This window comes from Sinohyriopsis cumingii, chromosome 7 (assembly GCF_028554795.1).
Source record: "Sinohyriopsis cumingii isolate HCF-2022 chromosome 7, ASM2855479v2, whole genome shotgun sequence".
NCBI classification, from domain to species: domain Eukaryota; kingdom Metazoa; phylum Mollusca; class Bivalvia; order Unionida; family Unionidae; genus Sinohyriopsis; species Sinohyriopsis cumingii.
This window is the reverse complement of record NC_142967.1, coordinates 49,717,439-49,737,114: the sequence shown is the minus strand read 5'-3', so window position 1 is coordinate 49,737,114 and position 19,676 is coordinate 49,717,439.

The following is a 19,676-nucleotide window of genomic DNA, read 5'->3' as shown; positions in this document are numbered from 1 at the left end:
TGTAACATTTTGTCCATAAATTTTTCTAGCATCATTTGTTACATGTCATAGATTGTACGACACTAATTTCTCTTTCTAATAATAATAATAATAATAATAATAATCTTTGTCATCATCACCATGTTTTAGATGACGACTATGGATGTTTGTGTTGGGGCGGAACTTGCCAGGAGGACAGTCTCTACTGTAGCGGACATTACGTAAGCAGGCTTTGCACTGAGAGCGCGACACGAAGATGCTGTTTACATGGCGGTATCGACAGCGTTGGTTTGTCATTTTTAATCCGTGCATGTTACTTTTAAGCTTTGTCACCTGAAAATGTGTAGTTTTGTGTTCTTTCTAATTGCACATCTATATTTTAAGTCTAAACATAATTTGAATTTCCTTTGACTGAAATAAATTGACGGAATTGATTGGACTATGCTGGGTATACTTTCTCATGACGTAGCTAACATTATGGCTAGTGTTATGTATATTTGATTTAATTATATCTGATTTAATATATATTTATTTTAATTTAATTGTTTGTCACTTTTAAATTTTTTTATTTTTCATTTCATGCTATTGTATTGTAAAGTATTCACTAGAGAAGATACTTTTTTTCGGAAAATAGTTTGACCTTGACTGATCGTTTTATAAACACCAGGTGTTGATCTAGATCTTAACCTTGATTCAAAATTTGTAGCAACCACGTAAACAAGTTTTATTTTAATTTTAAAATGATTGTTTGTTGTCGAGGTCATGATGGGACTATGTGTTTAAGATGTAAGCAATTTTTATTCTTAGAGTAACATGATTGGTTTAAGTCAGGACCGCACAGAGCTTCGAGAACATGATCACGTGACCCCTGTTTACACTTTAGATGACGATATGACCTCTGTTTTGGAGATTTGTTCTCAGCAGAAGCTGGGCTATTACACTGGAAGGTGTATGTTGTGCTGTTTGGAGTCATTTCAAATTACTTGGATTGGAGTTATTTCAAATTACTAGGATTCGAAAGGATTAATTATTTTTTTCAAATTACTAGGATTCGAAAGGATTAATTATTTTTTCCTGGAAAATACATGTGATCATGTGAGATTCTTAATCAAAGACAGTTCTTATAAGAAATTTATTTAGATTTCCAAAACCGGAGTAATAATTCTAGTTTCTACAATTAACTGTAGACTTCAATACAACAGGTTACATCATTCATCATCGTCTTCCATCTTGGAGTCTTCGTCTGGATTCGAACTTGAAATCAGTAGAACATTTTGTTATTAGGACTACTAAACTTTTATTCTTGGATTATTCTTGGATTATTTTTGAATTTCATTCTATAAAACCGTACGTTCATATTTTTAAAAACAAATTTACAGCATTTTTCCAGGAAAATAAATTATTATATTTTTTCAAAGCTTGTTGTTTTCGCTCTTTCGTGTGTTACTATTTATTCGAGCCTAAACACGTAACATCAGGTCCATATTCACGTGAGTAAACACTACACATTTTACTAATATCTGACAATGGGTTCCGTTTCCATAATATAAATGTTGATAGGATGGATATTTATAAATAAATACGGCAAAGCAAGTTCTTCTTATATAAAAATGCAATAAAAAATTTGTAGCACTAATAATCCCGACACATCCAAATTGTTTTTGAATTAATATGCAGCCTTTTTTTTTTTGATTTTCTATATTCAAATGAATGTTATTGTCCTCTATGCCAAACAAAAGGAGTGTCAGACCTTAACAAGTGATTGTGCTGCAGCAGCCACAAACCTTCAAGAAAGTGTATGAAAGAATGGAAGATGTTATAGATATTATTTCCTGCAGGTTCTAAAAGGAAAGGTTAATATCACAAAACATCATGAACTGCGTATCCTGTGCCTGTGCGTATTTTTGTTTGAAATGATTTTGCTGTACAAGATATTTACTTTCGATTCATGTATTAGTAAGTTCATAATGACATATTTGAGTAAAATAACATTTATGTAAGACACGATCAATTACTGTTATAATCATTCCCATCCCCACCCACCCAAAAATGAACAAAAGTAAAGATAAGTGTTATTATGATAGAATATGCAACATGCACAAATTTAGAAATGAAAAATATCAGGTGCTCAAATTTTTGTCACCAGAGAGGAAATTGTAATTTATTATTTATATCTGATACAGGAATCATTTACAACTACATATAGTTGTATTTCACTTAAAATGTGTTACTTAAATATTTCAAGCTCTAATCACACAATATTCCATGGTATGTTTTGGAGACCTTAGCGAGACAAAAAGTTCAAAACTTTACCTCTGTTATGGTGGAGCTATACAATTTCGTAATTTGCATAGGATTAAACGAAAAGAATTTCCCACTGTTTCCATACTGCTTATCCTATTGTCTTTTTTTTCTTCTTCTTCAAATAAAACCCTCATATATCTTAGGTTTTGTTAAACGAACTTGTAATTCCCTTTATTTTTGGTGTTAAATTGATGGGTGTAACTTAGGTTATATAGTATAATTCATGGCCTTACTTTAGAAATGCACCTGTCAAAAACTGCTAGCGCTGATGACAATGTAAACTTTTTTTTGAAAATAGCTGATCACATTTTATATATTTTTAATTCATTCGTTGTACGTTGAGAAGCTGGTATTTTATAGTCTTGCAAATTTTTTTTCATTATTTTAATAACTGCAAAAGACAGTGTACTTTATTCTAATTCAGGCTGTTTTTTCTAGCGCATGGAATCAGCTTTTTTTGGTTAGCTGCGTGCTTAGATAACGTACAGTTTCCACAATACAAGATCCACAGTACATGAACGTAACATAGATGTATGCCATTATTCTCTCCATTGTGCATGTGGCAAATGCAGACAACTTCACCTTAAAAAAGGCACACTCTCAGATGTACATAATATATGCAGAGCGCCCCCTGCAAGGCTATATATTCCTCGACCAATTGGAGAAGCTTAACGTATTTAACGAAGAGCGGATAGCGTACATTTATACTCTGCTTTTTGCACAAATTAGGAGACATGTTGTGATATCTTGAATACATGTTCTGATATCTTGAATTTAGATACATAAATGATTGTCAACTGCAAGAGCACAAAGACTGTTATTTTTTTATATATCATACTACATTCTTACACATCAAGTGACACGCAATGGACTGCGTTCCTTTGGAATAAATTAAAAGAAGAAATGAAATCAGAGTACACAAATGCATTGCTCAAAAAGGTTTAATGGATTTTTACGTAAACTAATTTATGACATGTGGTGTATAAGTGATGCAGAATTTAATTTCAGGCACAGCATCGTGTGCTAACATGAAGATCGTGTCCCGGTCGGCCTGGGGTGCTGCCGCGCTAAAGTCTGTTTCCAACCTTCATTTACCCGTCAGTCTTGTATTTATTCACCACACCGAGACCCCAGTCTGTCACGATGTAGGTCCCGAGTGCAGAATATACAACTGCATCATATGTCTTTAAATCGTAAGTACATAGTCTACTTACTGATGTAATGTTAGCTATGATTAGTTTTCAGGAATTTAGTATTGTGAATTTTCTTGTTTCATGCAATGTCATGGTATGCAAAAGTGATCTCGTGATGATTCATATGAAAGTTGGGGTATATTTGAATAATTAAGAAGTGTAAAATGAAGCGTACCACAAACCAAAATCAGAGAATAAACATTTGAAAATCGCACAGGTTTCGTGACTACGCTTCACACTACGCAAAATGTCACAGAATATCTTGAGGCTTTTCTACTAAACATCCACTTGGAAATTCAATGGAGTGATACAGCGTACGTTAAGAGAAGCAAGCACCACATATATGCCTAATTGGCACGACAATACGGCAGGCCAATAATAACAAAAATGTGTCTCTCGAAAGTTTAGTGAATGATGCCATTCTCATAATAGTGACGTCACTCAAACAACAGATTTTCTGCGGTCGCTGGTAGTACTGTAACATATAGCGCTGGTCATGATGGGTACAAAGTATAAAACTTACTTTATTCACTTAATCGGTTTAACGTTTTCTGGTTCGTAAGTCTACACCCTCCTTACGGATAATTTTTTTAATATTGCATCACTGCCATAAAACAGTTTTGATCCTGTAGTCATCTAATCCTTCATCTCTATGCCGTAATACTCGTACAGACTGACTGAAACCTATCTCACTTCCACTATTAAGGACTGAATTCCAATCAGAAGCGAATGTAAGTGAATCTGACATCGTGGCTTTGATATACTTCAGTGTGACCTGCTAATACACTGTGACGTCTGCTATAGTGTATGTCGATGTGGTCATAAGGCGTATTTACTCGTCTTAAATTAAATATAAAGTGTTGTTCTAAAATTTAATTCCAAGATAGTTTCAGAAACATCTATTCAATCTTGATAATTAAATGATTTGTACCTTAACTGTCATCAATAAACTACCATACGAAAAGTTTCGATCGCTATGGAATTTTACCGTGGTGTCCAGGAACTAAACTAGTTAAAGAAATGAGCACGTCGGGCCAAATCGGAGAATCTTTATCGGTTACTGCAATTGTATGGGGAATTACGAACATATTTTTTCTGAGCAATACTGCATGACCTTGGAGTAAGGAATTGACTCAGCTAATACATCCATTCCATCACTAACAGAAAAGCAGAATTGTGTTGGATCGACATAAAAATAAAATACATCCATTTCAGACTTACTGATAAGGTTGTTTAAATGTGCTTTCATTCACACTATGACTTTCAATTTAAATTGTATGTAGACTAAAACAAAATTTTTTAAAACTAATGTCGAGCGAGCAACGAAATTCAAGGGTCGCTGGGCGGTGCTATGTGCGCATTGGTATTGTTACTGTGTATTGATTAATCTACTGTTGTGTAATTATTTTGGAATACAGCATAAATTCAATTACTTTGTTTCTTGCATTGTATGTTTTATTTTTAAGCCTTAGGTAGGAAAATAACATGAGTATATAATAATAAGGTTACTCCATTTGTATGGGAAAATGCAAACTCATAATGTCGCTGAGCATTACTCAGAGCATTCATGTTTTCCTATACAAACACAATAACTTATAACGCGTAGCATTCAACCCAATTTGTACTGGATCACACCTTTTGACTTACTTCGTCAAAAATTTCAACGTATTGTAACATTTAGTTTTCCCGTATGTATTGATCTGGGCGCGTACATAATGACCTTTCACATACATATGGATATAAAGGGATCCCTATAAAGTGAAGAATCGCAATTTAAAGGTATATCTAATCAAATTCTAGTAAACGACACCCGTTAATGGAATCATCAATATCGAACTCATACGCACCATAGAAGCTTTAAATAATAAAATTAAAATATCATTAATATTACTTAAAATATAATACTTTTAAGGCTAGAAAACATCTCTATCAACAATATTATTTTGAAACAGTTAGAAATTAATTTTGACCGTTTGCTATGGACACAATTTCATATTTTCTATCCTGAATTATAAGATTTGACTGAAGAGACTTTTAGTTTTATGATGACCTAATGCAAGTGTGTTTATACCATCAGCACAAAATCTTTTATTAAAATTGACCAGACCTTGTTACTAAATTTTATCCGTTCTGATTTGATGCTTTTCTGATCTTATAGCAGTCATCTTGGCATATTTTCGTTTCTTCATCAAATAAAACCTGTTTGAATAAATCGTTGGTGAAATGTTTCTTCACAACCGCCTTTTTAGCGCTTTTAGCCTTCATCATGCCCGTTTTAGTGTTTAAGGACAGCACAGAGCATATCTTGCTACGTAGTCCAACAAGTTCGATAATCGGCTCGAAACAGAATTCATCTTTCATCTTGCCGATTACTTTTTTGTTTGTTGGATCATGAAAACTTGTATCTTTAGCAGCATATGATAAATCGAATTCTTCTCTGTTATTATAAATATCTTGATAGACGGCACTGTTTGCACAATCGGCTCCATCAATCTCACGCGAGAGAATCAGTATCAGTAAACAATAATTTTGCACTTGGCTACTTGTTCTTTACAAAAGCGTAGTGAAAATCGTACATCAACCACTTTGAGATTTCAAGCACTGATGCACCAACGTAGATCGGCTTATTAAGAACTAGATTTGTTTTATGCTTGTAGATCATCTTAAGATTTTTAGTGATATGTATCACCTTAACAAACCTTTCTGAAGCAATTAATTTGTTACATCGTTTAATGCTGTTAACGAGCTCAATATCGACTCTGTTACGAATATGTTCCAGCGTTTTACCAAACATCGAATTGTTCATCAGCTTGAAGAAATCTTTTTCAAAATCTGTTTTTGCTACTGTTCTCATATCAGTATTAAATTTGATATAGTCCGCCATCCAGCGTGACTGTTTCACTTTTAAGAGACGACGTATTTTTGTAATGATTAAACCATTATCAACTGCCTGTTTCAGCAATCTGTAATGACAAGCACAATTTTGTTTCTTCATTAAGTTTGATACTAATTTTGCTACTGAGCAAGGTTTTCCTTTACGATTTCATAGCTGCTCGTTGGATAATAAGAAATCTGGTATTATCATTCTTTCTGCCATAAAAGGGTAATCAATATGTAAATCATGTAATGATTCTGGGTAGTCAGCATTAACTTCAACGAATTAAGTAAACTCTGAATAGGAAAGATCTCTGGTTAAATCCTTTGTGGATGCAAAGAAATCTTCTAATGATTCACAACCGATAAGCCGGTTGGCATCAATTCTGACATTGCCAAATCGTACAGATTGTTTTTATCAAAGTACAGAATATTTTTCGTTGGTTTAATTGAATCGTAGATTGGTAGGTATTTTTTATTCCCACTGGCGTATTTGTTATTCCCACTGGCGTATTTTGTAATCACAACCCTGTTTCCGCACCAAATTCCTTTCTCAATAAACTAATACATATCAAGATCGGTTATCAATTCCGATTTCCGCTTTAGTCAGCTTAAATAACGCATCCCACACCAAACCAAGTGATGAAAAATACCAGCAAGGATCAAGTTTATACTTCTTGATACTCGTCCTGCGAAAGCTCTGGAATATATCACCGAGCAACAGTAAGTCCTGAGTCAAGACCAAGTGCTGTTATGATAAAATGTCCATCATAGCTTCTAAAATTATGTGCTACACAAGGAATAGATTGTACTGCATAAAAGTTGAGGTTACAGACATTATGAGCTGCTCCTCGATATTCACCTGTTATGTGGCAGTGATCACGAACTTTAGCGAGTTCTTTAATATCATCAGGTAGAAAAGGTTTTTCACAAATGTGGCAACATGCAGCTGTTTCATAAGCATGTCTCTGTTCTAGCGTCAGAGTGTTCATCAGAGTCGGATCTGAAATGCGCTTGAAGATTTTATTTGCTTCCATGAAAAGATTTTTTTTATACAACCAGACAGCTGGCTCTTCTTCATCCTTACTAGTGCGTCGATATAATCTAACAGGCTCTGATAACGAAAGATCAACTGCACAGGTGACTTCATAAGCAACAGATACCGGTACGTGCTTGTGGGTGTGTATTATAGCGAACCTGCATGATTTATTTCTTCTGGGATTGCTTCCCGAATGGACTCGAAATCGTACATGATTGTGAAAGGTATTACGAACTTCTTATGATGATTTGTAAATTTCAAGATGTTGTTTTTCTCATCTGGAACGGTTACTCGCTGTTGGTGAATACAATATTTATTATCCTCGAGGGGGAGCTTTTCTTTATAAAAACCCCACAAGCAACGATAACAGAAATATTGTTTTCTCTTGTCTCTGTTGAACTGTTTGCCAGCCAGAGCATCAAAGATTTTTATTAACAAAAAATGTTCTTTATAAATCAACAAATATATTGTTTTACCATTTGCTTTCTTTGTTATTCCTCTAGGAAAGATTTTACAAGCATTATCAACGCTCGAATACATTTATTTCACCAGGTAACAATTCAGCATTGTTATCGCCCAAAAGGTCTATTTATTATACCTTGATTGGAAACCTTATTCCTGATAAATGCAGCTTTGATTAATGTTGTTTGTAGTTTGATACACGATTAGGATTTCTACTAGCGGGAAGTAATGCTGCTAAAATACACCAGACAACAAACTTATTATCATCTGATACGATATTTATACAGCATTGCGAGTTTTAATCTTTTCAGGCAACTCCACGAAATTACCAACGCGTCGAGGGTCGTATTTATGTACGTGTATCAGTATTATTTGTATTTCAATCAAAACACAACCTGTTCCAAATGAAGTGTACTCGTCAACGTGAACATCATATTCCAGCAGTATTTGATCAGCAAGTAGACTGATATTGTCGTTTAATAACACGATACGAGGTTTCTGAGATAGATCTGATACAGAGTATTTTTCAGGATCTACAGCATGCTGAAAAAAATTCTGAAATTCAACAATGATTTTGACGCTTGGATTATCATACAAAATTGATCTAATAATGTGTTTCAAGTTACTTTTGGTATCTTCTTGAGGAGTCCGTTGGTAGGTTTTGTCAAAACCCTTAAATGACGAATTGAGTAATGCTAGATTTAATTTTACCTGTCTGAGTGATTCAACCTTCTTTGTTAACCTGTCAAGATCAATATTTGTTTTGGGATACTTCACTGTCTTTCTAGACAATTGCTTAAATTTCTCCATCATGTTTTTTATTAATTCGTCTCGGGTGATTTTAGTTTTTGCTGTTGTTGGTCGTAATCTTTGTGGTTTCTTTATTTCTTGAAGTACCTCCTTGAAACGAGTTTTATGTCTTTCTGCAAGTGCTTTCTCAACATCATCTTTATGACGATTTAAGTCAGCATTCGACTTAGGGTATTTAGTGGTTTTTCCTGTACGGGCTTGATATATGTTTTGCAGTCTCGTTACGAATAGATGACGAGAATTTCTCGTCCTCTTTGACATTTATATAATAATTGTATATTTAATTATTGTTAAATTATAAATTCAGACAAAATTGAAATGAATTTAAATATAAATTAAAATATATAATGCCATTTCAGATTGGTATGAACAAATTCAAGTGGCTTATGCAGGGAACAACATAATTATGTAACAAAAGCTGTTATAAGGAGTATTGCGGGCTCCATAACTATCTTATAACAAACAAAAAATCAAAAGGTCAAAATCCGTGCTTGAGCTGCGGGAAAGGCGTGATAGTTCCTTATCCGATTTGTACAGGTTGAGGCGGTGATAAATATCGTACATTAATGGCTTATTACAAATCGGGAAATCCAAAATATCTTGTCGTGTATAAAAGCTCACATGTTGGTACATTATATAACACAATTGTGCAATATAGCGCAAACACAACCATTAAAGTACTAAATAAATATTTCACACACCTTTCTTCACTTCCAGTATAGTTTTAGACTGAGAGAGACACAATGAGTCTGGCTGTCTTGTATAGTCAAATAAGCCCACGCAAGTATCATAGAAAATACGTTGGAAATTCCGTCATTTCTAAAGCATCTGCGTGAGTGAATATTCTGGAAGATCACGTGAGCGAATTATTATGGAAACTCAGTCATTCTGCTTGGGCTTATTTACCTATAACGGATGGCCAGACTCATTGTGTCTCTCTTAGTCTGGAAGTACATCGGAAGTGAATAAAGGTAAGTGAAATATTTTCTTGAATTATGTTGTGTTAATTGTCACAAAGCTGGTCAAATTATTATATAAAATTAGTTACGATGATATACATAAATATTAATTAGTCGTATAAATAGTACCTAGTAACAAGCACAGTAAATGATGAATTACCCTAACGAAGAGAGAGCTTTAGCTTGACAAAGTTATCTTCCGTCAATAATAATGAAAAGTTATCTTTGGTTTATATTTCTTAGAGAAAGCAGATCTAGTAATAGCATTTGCGACAGAAAGTATTGAAGACCTGCAAATATCGAAATATTATAAATATCCAGTTGCGTTTATTGAATGAAATATCATTTCCTCACCAGTCTCTGTATTTATAAATTTAACCGCCCTTTGTACAATTGTTTTCCAACTACCAGTTCAACAATTCTGACTTTGTGCAACAGCTCGCAATTACACAAATAATTATTTTTCTTATTTGAATCAATATGATCGATCACAAGACCTCTCTCGATTAATCCGTTGAAACATTCAAAAATAAATTTATGGAAGAAATATATTTCCTTACCAACAGTAAATTAACATAACCGACTAAATTATTTTTTGTTTTTTTTGTCGACAATTTCTGAATACACCATTCCTAATGATAGGATGTCTCACAAATTCTTTTTGTTCTATTTGAATATAATAATATTATTTGTTTAAATTATTATTTGTCTAGATTATTATTTGCAAATCTAGCCAGATAGTCTTCAACGTTTCTTATAACTTTGTCAATATTGTCGTTGTTATTTTTTTTATCATAATATCTTTTGAGCTCTCTGTATGTTTTACCACCATTGTGCCCACATAACTGTGCTTTGCCTCCAACACCATACTTCAGACACGGTTTTGATCCTAAACCCTCTCTCTGTACACTTTGTAAATGATATCCGCAGAATTTGTTTACACAAACTTTGTCACAAGGAGTTATATAACCTATAACGGAGCATTTGCATTTATTCTTTGTTTGAATCATTGTATATATCAATTTAAATATATATTGTCTTAATTATAATATGAACGAATAGACGGAGATTAAAATTAAGCCTTCTAAAAATAAATTTAATCTTGATAGAATATCCCCTCACTTACCGATGCGAGTTCTGGTGATCCGACGTATTAAAGTTTGATTAATGCTATTCATGACGCCAAGAAAGAATTTAACAAGGGTGGTGCATCCCATGTGTGATCGACGATCTAAATCATGCACAACACAGATGGTGTTGAAAAAGTCGTCGATGATACAGTGAACGAAAAACGAGCTGAAACGTTGTTGTTGAGTTTAATTATAGTGGCGTGCGCACAATTGTGCATGTGCCACTTTTTTCTGACTGCACCGCAGCCTGCTAGTTGTTCCTGGGGAAGGGAATGGTGCCACCTCCCCCAGGCTTTTATGGATTCAAGGAACCCTGATAGTTTGGCCACAATCTGTGGGTCCATAAAGGTCCCTACAGTTGAATGGTTGGCTGTCATTAGTGGGAAGGAGAGCTCGGTAACGGTCCTGCTTGCTTTACATCGCCGGTTTCTTATTGCATTTGCCTGGTGTTTCTTTTTTTTTTTTTAAATATTTTTTTCTTCTTCAAAATGTTCTAAAAGGAGTGGGGATGTTCTATGCTGTTTATAGAGGTTCTTAGTAGATATCATGTGTGAAGAGAGATTTTCAAGGTTATTATGGTATTACTAGTCGAGGTGTTTAGGGTGTGTTTCCTACTTTATGTTATTTATAAGTTTTTAGATATTACCTCTTTAAGTTATTTATTAATTGATGTTTTTAGAGATTGAATGTTATTTATACTTTATTTAGCAAGAGACCTTAGTTCTAGCCGATTACACGGTTCGTTAAGGACATCTAGGACCGGAGTCCTAGCTGATTACTCGGTTCGTTAAGGATATATAGGACATCCGATTTTGCTGTTTCCTTAGTTTTTTATAGGTGCTTCGTAAGTGAATTATTTATTAATACTTTTATAAAATTGAATGATATGTTATGGGTTTTTATGTGGTGGCTTCTAAATTTATTTAGCTAGTTACTGGGTCTTTTGGTTTTGTGGGAATAGTAATTATATTTTGCTCCTAAGTCCTGCTGAGCCTATGAATTGATTTATATTTTTATATGCTGATTGTTTATTTTTATTAAAGTCCATAAGTAACTCTGGGTATGTGTGTGGTGATCCAATCTCTTTTTGGTTTTTGATAAATATTTTCCGAGCGGGTTGATATTTTGGGCATATATTGAATACGTGGTGTAGATCTTCGGTGGTGTGGCAGTTAAAGCAGTTAATGGTTGCTGGTCTGGGTCCTATAAACCTTCCAAAACTGCTTGCTAGTTTAGTTTTTCCAGTTATTATCCTGTTTATGGTTTTCTGTTCTAAATAGGTACCAATAGGTAGCTGTATGTTCCTATCTACGTTTTTTTGGGTTTCATGGTGCTTTTTACCTTCTGTGTAGGAGTTCCAAAAATCTTGCCATGTTTGGTCTATATATGTTTGTGCGAAGCTTATTGCTTCTGTAGAGCTATAGTTAAGCTTGATAGAGTTTTGATCTCTTAGTTTGGTTTTTGCAACTTTGTTGCTGTTTCGTTGCCAGAGATTCCAATGTGCGACGGTATCCACATGAGCTCGACTAATTGATGTGCTGTGGTGATATCGTCAATTAATTGGCATGCTCTGTCGAGGAATTGTTCCCTAGAGTGTGTATTGCGATTTTGGATCGATTTGATAACGCTTAGGGAATCGCTTATAATGACTTATTTAGGTATTTGGTTGTCTTTGATCCATTGTAGTGATTCAAGTATAGCCTGGAATTCAGTGGTGTAAATGGAGCAATAGTTAGGTAATCTGGATCCCGTTTGCATATTGAATTCAGGGATGACTATTGCTGCTGCTGTTCTTGGTGGGTTGTTTGTTTTTGATCCATCGGTATATATTTTAGCATAGTCCGGGTAGTTTTGGTTGATTTCGTTTACCAGTACAGGTTTTAGTAAGTTTTCTTGTCCTTCTTTATTGCCTAATTTGGTAGCTTCAATGTTAATCCTTGGTGGTTTTTGTAACCATGGTGATTTGTTCTGCTCTGTATTGTTTGTTACCTGCTTTATTAGTAGAGGTATCTTTTCTCTTAGTTCAAGGATTACTTTGCCACTTGGTGTGATAAGTATGATTTTGGGTTTAAAGACAACTTTACGCTTATTTATAGCTACTTTGGTGGGATGGTTGTCTGGGTGGGTATCTAATCGAATGGAGTATCGGAGGAGCAGTTCTTGCCTACGCAATTTTAAGGGTAGTTCTCCTGTTAGTGTTTGTAGATCTTCTAATGATGTTGAGGGGAGTGTTCCTGTGCATAATAGCAAGGCTTTTCTCTGGATAGTGTCAAGTTTTTGTAGTACAGGCTGCTTAGCCGAGTTATATGCTTGGCAACCGTAATCCAGTTTTGATCTAATTAGGCTTTTATATATCGTGAGGAGGGTTTCCTGGTTGGATCCCCAGTCAGCCCCTGTGATGTTCCTGAGGAAATTGAGATCTTTGTTACAATTCTGGGTGAGTTGTTCAATGTGCTGTTTCCATGTGAGGTGATTGTCAAAGAACATTCCTAGGAATTTTACTACTGTTACGTATTTGATTAATTGACTTTGTATCCAGAAGTTTGGATAGACTAGGTTGTTATTTCGTTTGGGGGTGAATATGATTGCCCCAGTTTTTTCATGAGATATTTTGAAACCCCATTTGTCCGCCCATCTCCCTATGTTGTCTAGGCTCTGCTGGATTTCTTTAACTACTGTGTTATTGGCAGGATTTCCATTCCTCCATATGCCACTATCATCTGCAAATTGTGACAAGTTTATTTTTGCGGAGGCTGCATTGAGGTCAAGGTCGTTTACCATTAGGTTAAATAGTAAGGGACTTATTACACTGCCTTGCGGTGTTCCATTTTCAAGTGAAAATTCTTCCGAATGGGTGTTGCCTATTCTTGTGGTAATTTTCCAGCCTGTGAGGAAATCGCCAATCCAGTTGGACAAGCGTCCAGTTATTCTAAATTGGTTTAATTTGGCCATTAGTCCATTGGTCCATACTAGGTCGAACGCTTTTTCTAGGTCTAAAAAAACCGCTATGAGGTTGCGATCGGTTTTCCTATGTGCGTTAAAAGCGAGTTTGATGTCTGTTTCCAATCTGAGAAGTTGGTCAGTGGTGGACCGTTTGTTCCGAAAGCCACATTGATTTATGGAGAGTAGGTTATTTGTTTCTAGGTGGTGTTTTAACCTATTTGCGATTATTGTCTCCATTATTTTGCAAATATTGTTTGTAAGGGACATGGGTCGGTACGAATTTATGTTGTTGGGATCTTTACCTAGCTTGGGGATTGGTATTAGTATGGCCTGTTTCCATTTGGTGGATAGTTGGCCTTTATCCCATATCCTATTAAAGAGTTTGATTATGGCTATTGTTATATTGATAGGTAGTTTTTTGTAGATAATGTAACCTAACTGATCCTTACCAGGGGATGTTTCGTTTTTGGATCGTAGGGCTATCTTCCATTCATGTACTGTGATGTCGCTATTTAGGTGAGATTCTTTTGTTCCTTGGTCTTGAAACATTTGAGGTTGGGTTCCCTCCATTAGTTTTTTGTGTTCTTGAAAGTTTCTGGTGTGATTATTGTTGCTACTCATGTTCGAAAAATGCTTTGCTAGGAGGTCTGCCTTATCTTTATTTGTTATGGCATTTTTAATTTTTGGGGCTGAGGTAGTTGCTTTCCCTTTTACGGCTTTTATCTTGTCCCATATTTGTTTTGAGTTTGATTTTAGACTCAGTTTAGAGCAAAAGGTTTGCCATAGATTAATTTTAGCTGTTTGTATAGTTTGTTTTAGTGCTTTTTCTTTATCTTTATATTGCTGGAAGTAGATAGAATTTTGGTGAGTTTATATTTATTTAAGGCCCTTTTTGTCTTCATGTGCTTTAGTGCACTGTTTAGTCCACCATGGTACAGGGTTTTTATTTTGGATATTAGTTGTCTTTGGTATGCATCGGTTAGCTGCTTCTATAATTGTGTCTGTTATGTTATCATAATACATGTCAATACTTGGGCTTTCTAAGTTATCTGGATTTACTCTAGCTAGTAATAATTGGAATTGGTCCCAGTCTGCCTGTTGGTACCTCCATTTAGGTGGGGTTTCGTTTGGAATGTGTTGAATTTTTGTTTGAATATTAATTGTGATGGGAAAATGGTCACTTCCTAACGTATCTTCCTGATCCACCCACCAATTTGTGATTTGAGCCAATTTTGGGGTGGTGATGGTTAGGTCTATGGCTGAGAGAGTGCCATCCTCAGGGTTTAATCTAGTGTTCGACCCGTCATTTAAGATGACCAGATTGTTCTCAGTTATCCATTTTTTCAACCATTTTTCCTCTTTGATCTTTCTTTTTACCTCCCCATAATTCACTGTGTGGGTTGAGGTCGCCACAGATCATTAGATTGTTGTTGTTGTTATTAGTGATTGCCTTTAGTGAGATTAGGTTGGTAGGGCAGAAGGTACCCCCTGGGTCGTATGCATTTATTATTTGAATGTTTGTGGTTCCTATATTTATCATTACTGACATTATTTCGATGATATTATTGATGTTTAGGTTAGGGGGTACTTCTATTACTTCATAGTAGATTAGTGTATCTATTAAAAAAATTGCTAGTCCACCTCCTTTCTGCCCCATGGGTCTGTTTTTAAAGATTCCCTGGGTATAGCCTTGTAGTTTGGGCAGGCGTTTGTGTTCTTGTGTTCGAGCTGAAACGATTTTTAATTATCTCGACGATCAAATATATTTTTACAGAGTAAAGTTTATTGTATTAGCTGGAACAAATACTATTTGGATTATCAGTGATAAACGTGGCCATGTCCTTCATAATGAAGAAATTGCCGTATTAAGTAAAAATTACAAACCAGGACTGTTGACTGGTATTGACAAACCGTATTATGAAAGAGCGTATCTTGTAACCGCGGTTATTTATGGTATTTAACCGATAAATGATAAACCAAGCGTCAATAATAAAAAACCGATGAAATTTTCACAAAACAATTTAGCCGAACGAGTAACGGAACATTTTACAAACGCTGTACGTAGAAACGGTTTAACGGATAAAAGACGTAAAATAATAAACAAGTAGGGAGAAATAGTTAAAAATACCGGAGTACCTGTCAAAGACGTCGCTGCATTAGGAAAGAAATTAAAATTCCCTATAATAGCAAGAACGATAACCAGAGAGATTTTTTAAGAATCGAAGTATAAATCGAACGGAGCTTCCATTGAAATTATTGATCATAATGCGCATGCGTGGACTAATGCAGTAACAATATTTCAACAAAATCGAACTGTTAAATATTACCAAGGAGATATATTTGATTTTATTAATGAAATAATTAATAAAGATCCTGTATCTGTAGGGTTATTTCAAAGTTCAAATAATGGAAATTGTGATTGGTTTGTTAAGCCTAATGGAGATATTTATTGTACAGAATATCTCCATGAAGAAATGAAAGATCTTGCGTTGAACTATACCCATGACGACGCTGAACAATTACTGCGTAATTGTTTTTCCGATCCTGCAGTTGCTGCTCATTTTGCTAGAGAGAACAATTCGTGTAAACCAACATGATTGGATTTTCTTGAAGAAATACAACACAGTTGTGTCGAATAAGGACACGGTGGATTATGGAATACTACACATGATTTTAGGGATGTTATTTCAGTTGATATGACTGCATGTTATCCGGGAAGCGTTCTTTGAATGGGCGAGAGTTCTAAGTAGTTTGAGCGATTTGGACATCCCACACACGAAATGACCAGAGTATCGCTAAACGGAACATTACTAGATTTTGATTTGACTGGATTTGCTTGTATCGAGTCATTTAAAATTGCTAAAAATCTTCTTCTGATGTGTTATGTATGGTTAGGTAAACCTTTTTCAGAAAAAATGTTGTCACCAACAATACTGTTACGGTATATGCTAGATGTAAAAATACTGTTATTGTTAACAGTAAGTGAAACAATTATATCATATCGTCCACAAAACGAAGTTTGGTCACCACAACAGAAGAAATATTCAGATGATGAAAATCCCGATATAATTGATTTTGAGAATAAAATCGCAAAAAATCTTGGCAGAAAAATAATTCACCCAAGGAGGTATGATCATAAACAAAATTGTACAAGACTGGTTATAGACGATGCTGAACTAGATTTTACAATTGCTGATACAACGAATAGAAATACGCTTATAAGTCGAAATAATGTTAATTTATCAGACGGAACTAAATTAGGTACAATTGTGAGTTATATTTATGGTGAGTCACCGCAGTTTACTCATTTAATATCTCCAATGGTTGCTTACGTTTCAATAAATATAATATCGATGATAAAATGATTTCCTGATATCGCGATTAGAGTCTCTACGGATTCATTTTATATCAATAAAAACAATACCGGATTGCTATAACAACTACATTTCGGAACATATGCATCAGGGGGTGAATGGAGAATAAAACAACAAAATATGCTTAATTATTCTGAATCCGCCGACGTTGAAATTGTGGGTGTTTATTACCAAAAAAAATCAAATATCAAAATTATCATCTGCACCATCGGTATATGTTCCTGTAGCTAGACATAAAACAGTTTATCTCAATGGATCTGGAGGTTATGGTAAAAGAACTCGAATGATTGAATTATTCTTGAACAGGTGTCCAGAAATAGTTGTATTAACACATACACACAGACTCGCAAGAGAAATGAGAGAAAGAAATATTAAATCATGCACTTATCATAAGTTCTTTCGATGGAAGGGTGATAAATGGACTCCTGAACGAATGGGATAGAAATATTTATTGGGATGAAATATGCACTGTTTCATTAGAAACGTTAAAAATATTTCTTGATTAGTTATTGACAAAAGGTACTGCTGTAATAATGTGTGGCAATCATGGTCAACCACCACCTTTTTTGGTTTGTCTCCGTATGAATGGCTGAGGGATTCTGTAGATCATTATGAAAAAATAATCGATGATCATAGAGTACGTGATCCAGAATTGAGAGAGTTTAAGAAATTAATCAGACTACAACCGAATAAATTTCAATGTGAAATAATGTGTGGAATAATTTCAGAAACTCCTATTAACAATTTTCGGAATTTATGGAGAACAAATGATTTAATAGTGGCAAGTAGAAAGATAGTTCGTGATACACTTCAACAACAATTATTTATGTTACATAAAGAAAATGTTTAAAATCTACACGTACCATTGTGTTATCGACCGGTTGATACGCGACGGCAGAATATCGACGTTGATATACCAAGATCGTCAGAGAAACAAAATCTTGTATTAAATGATATTGTTTTAGTTCCTGTTATTGTTGCTAAGAGCCCGTTAACTATGGAAAAAAACTCTATGGACGCTATGATACGTCATGACAATTCATTCATCACAAAGATTAACCATCTCTGATGCTAAGGTTTAGATCGTCGATGATCGTATCGAATGGTCAAATTTAGTTTATCTCGCAGTGTCTCAAATCAGAAGAATATCTCAGCTGCGGAGAATTATCATAGACTTCACATAAACTGTTGGTAATAGCGATGTTATGGATAATGATATAGTAAGCAAAATAATTCGTTAGTTATAAACAATGTGACAAAAAAAATAAGCGCGATTTTGATCTCGATGCTGAATTTATCATGACATAGAAACATCAGCAAAATAACAATTGTGCGAGCTGTAGCACAGTAATGTTGTGGCAGTATTCAAATAATAATCCAAGACAATTTACCGTAGACAGAATTAATATTAATGTTGGTCATACACGCGAAAATGTAATGCTGACCTGTCTTGAATGTAATCGACATCGAGGTGCTAGTTTACAAAAGTGAACGCGGTAGTAAATATATGTCTTCAGGAATTACTTGCAATTGCTCGCGTAAAAATCCACGTTGATGAGCAGTTGAATCTAATCTGTAGATTGCAGGTCTACCCGTAGAGCTTACCACGCTTGAAATTGTATGTGTTGTAATACTCCAAATAGGATCAGTCGCTCTTTTTTTTACCACCTTCAAGTATACCGGGTTCATATAAATATCTTACAGTAATATTACCTAATATTGGTTGTTTTGAAAAGTCATGTCGTTGTATTAGTATATATTTTTTGTAATCGCATTAATGGTTTTCACGGCAGTTCGAGAAATTTCATTATTTAATGCAGCTATCACACTTGGTAATCTTGCAACCCATTCGCGAGATCTTATATCGTTCTGAATTATTTCTTTTGCATATTGATATCCAAATAACCGCTCAGCAAGTGTTTGATTGAATCTTTCAACAATTGACTGATCACGATAAATTGCGGTATGTCCTCGTCTAATTTTGACGTTGTGTTGCTTCGTCAGCGAGGATACTGCACGATGAAATTCCTTGCCAGGATCAACCTATAATAGTTGTCGCCATCGCAAGGGTCCTCGCTGGTAAATTCGTTCAAAAACAAAAGAAACGTCTGGTGCTGTTTTAGTTGATAGCGACTCTGCTTCCTTATATCTACTTGCAACGTCAACGACAGTTAACGCGTATTTGTATATTAATTGACGTCTTCCAATTGTACTAGTATCATGTGGTAAAAAAATAATATCTGCTTGATGAACTTCATTGGGAGTGCTGACATCAAAATGTGCATGCTGAATTTTTTAAGGTGGTGGTAGGTAAATTTGCCATATTGCCTGTCGTGATAACTTTTTTGCAGCAACAGAACGTGCAACATTTGCTGCATCAGCTAGTGTGCTAATCGCTGCTCTACCTTTCCAATATCCTTTTGGGCTATAATAAATCGATTCCATTTCATTTATAATAATCGGTTGATTGATTACCGGCTCCGAATACTAATTTACCTTTGATTGCAGATCTTAAAAACCAAATAGCTAATGATTCTCTGAAAGATTTATTTTATATAGAATTTAATTCATGAATCAACTTCACATCTGCAATATGTCGTTGTTGTAAA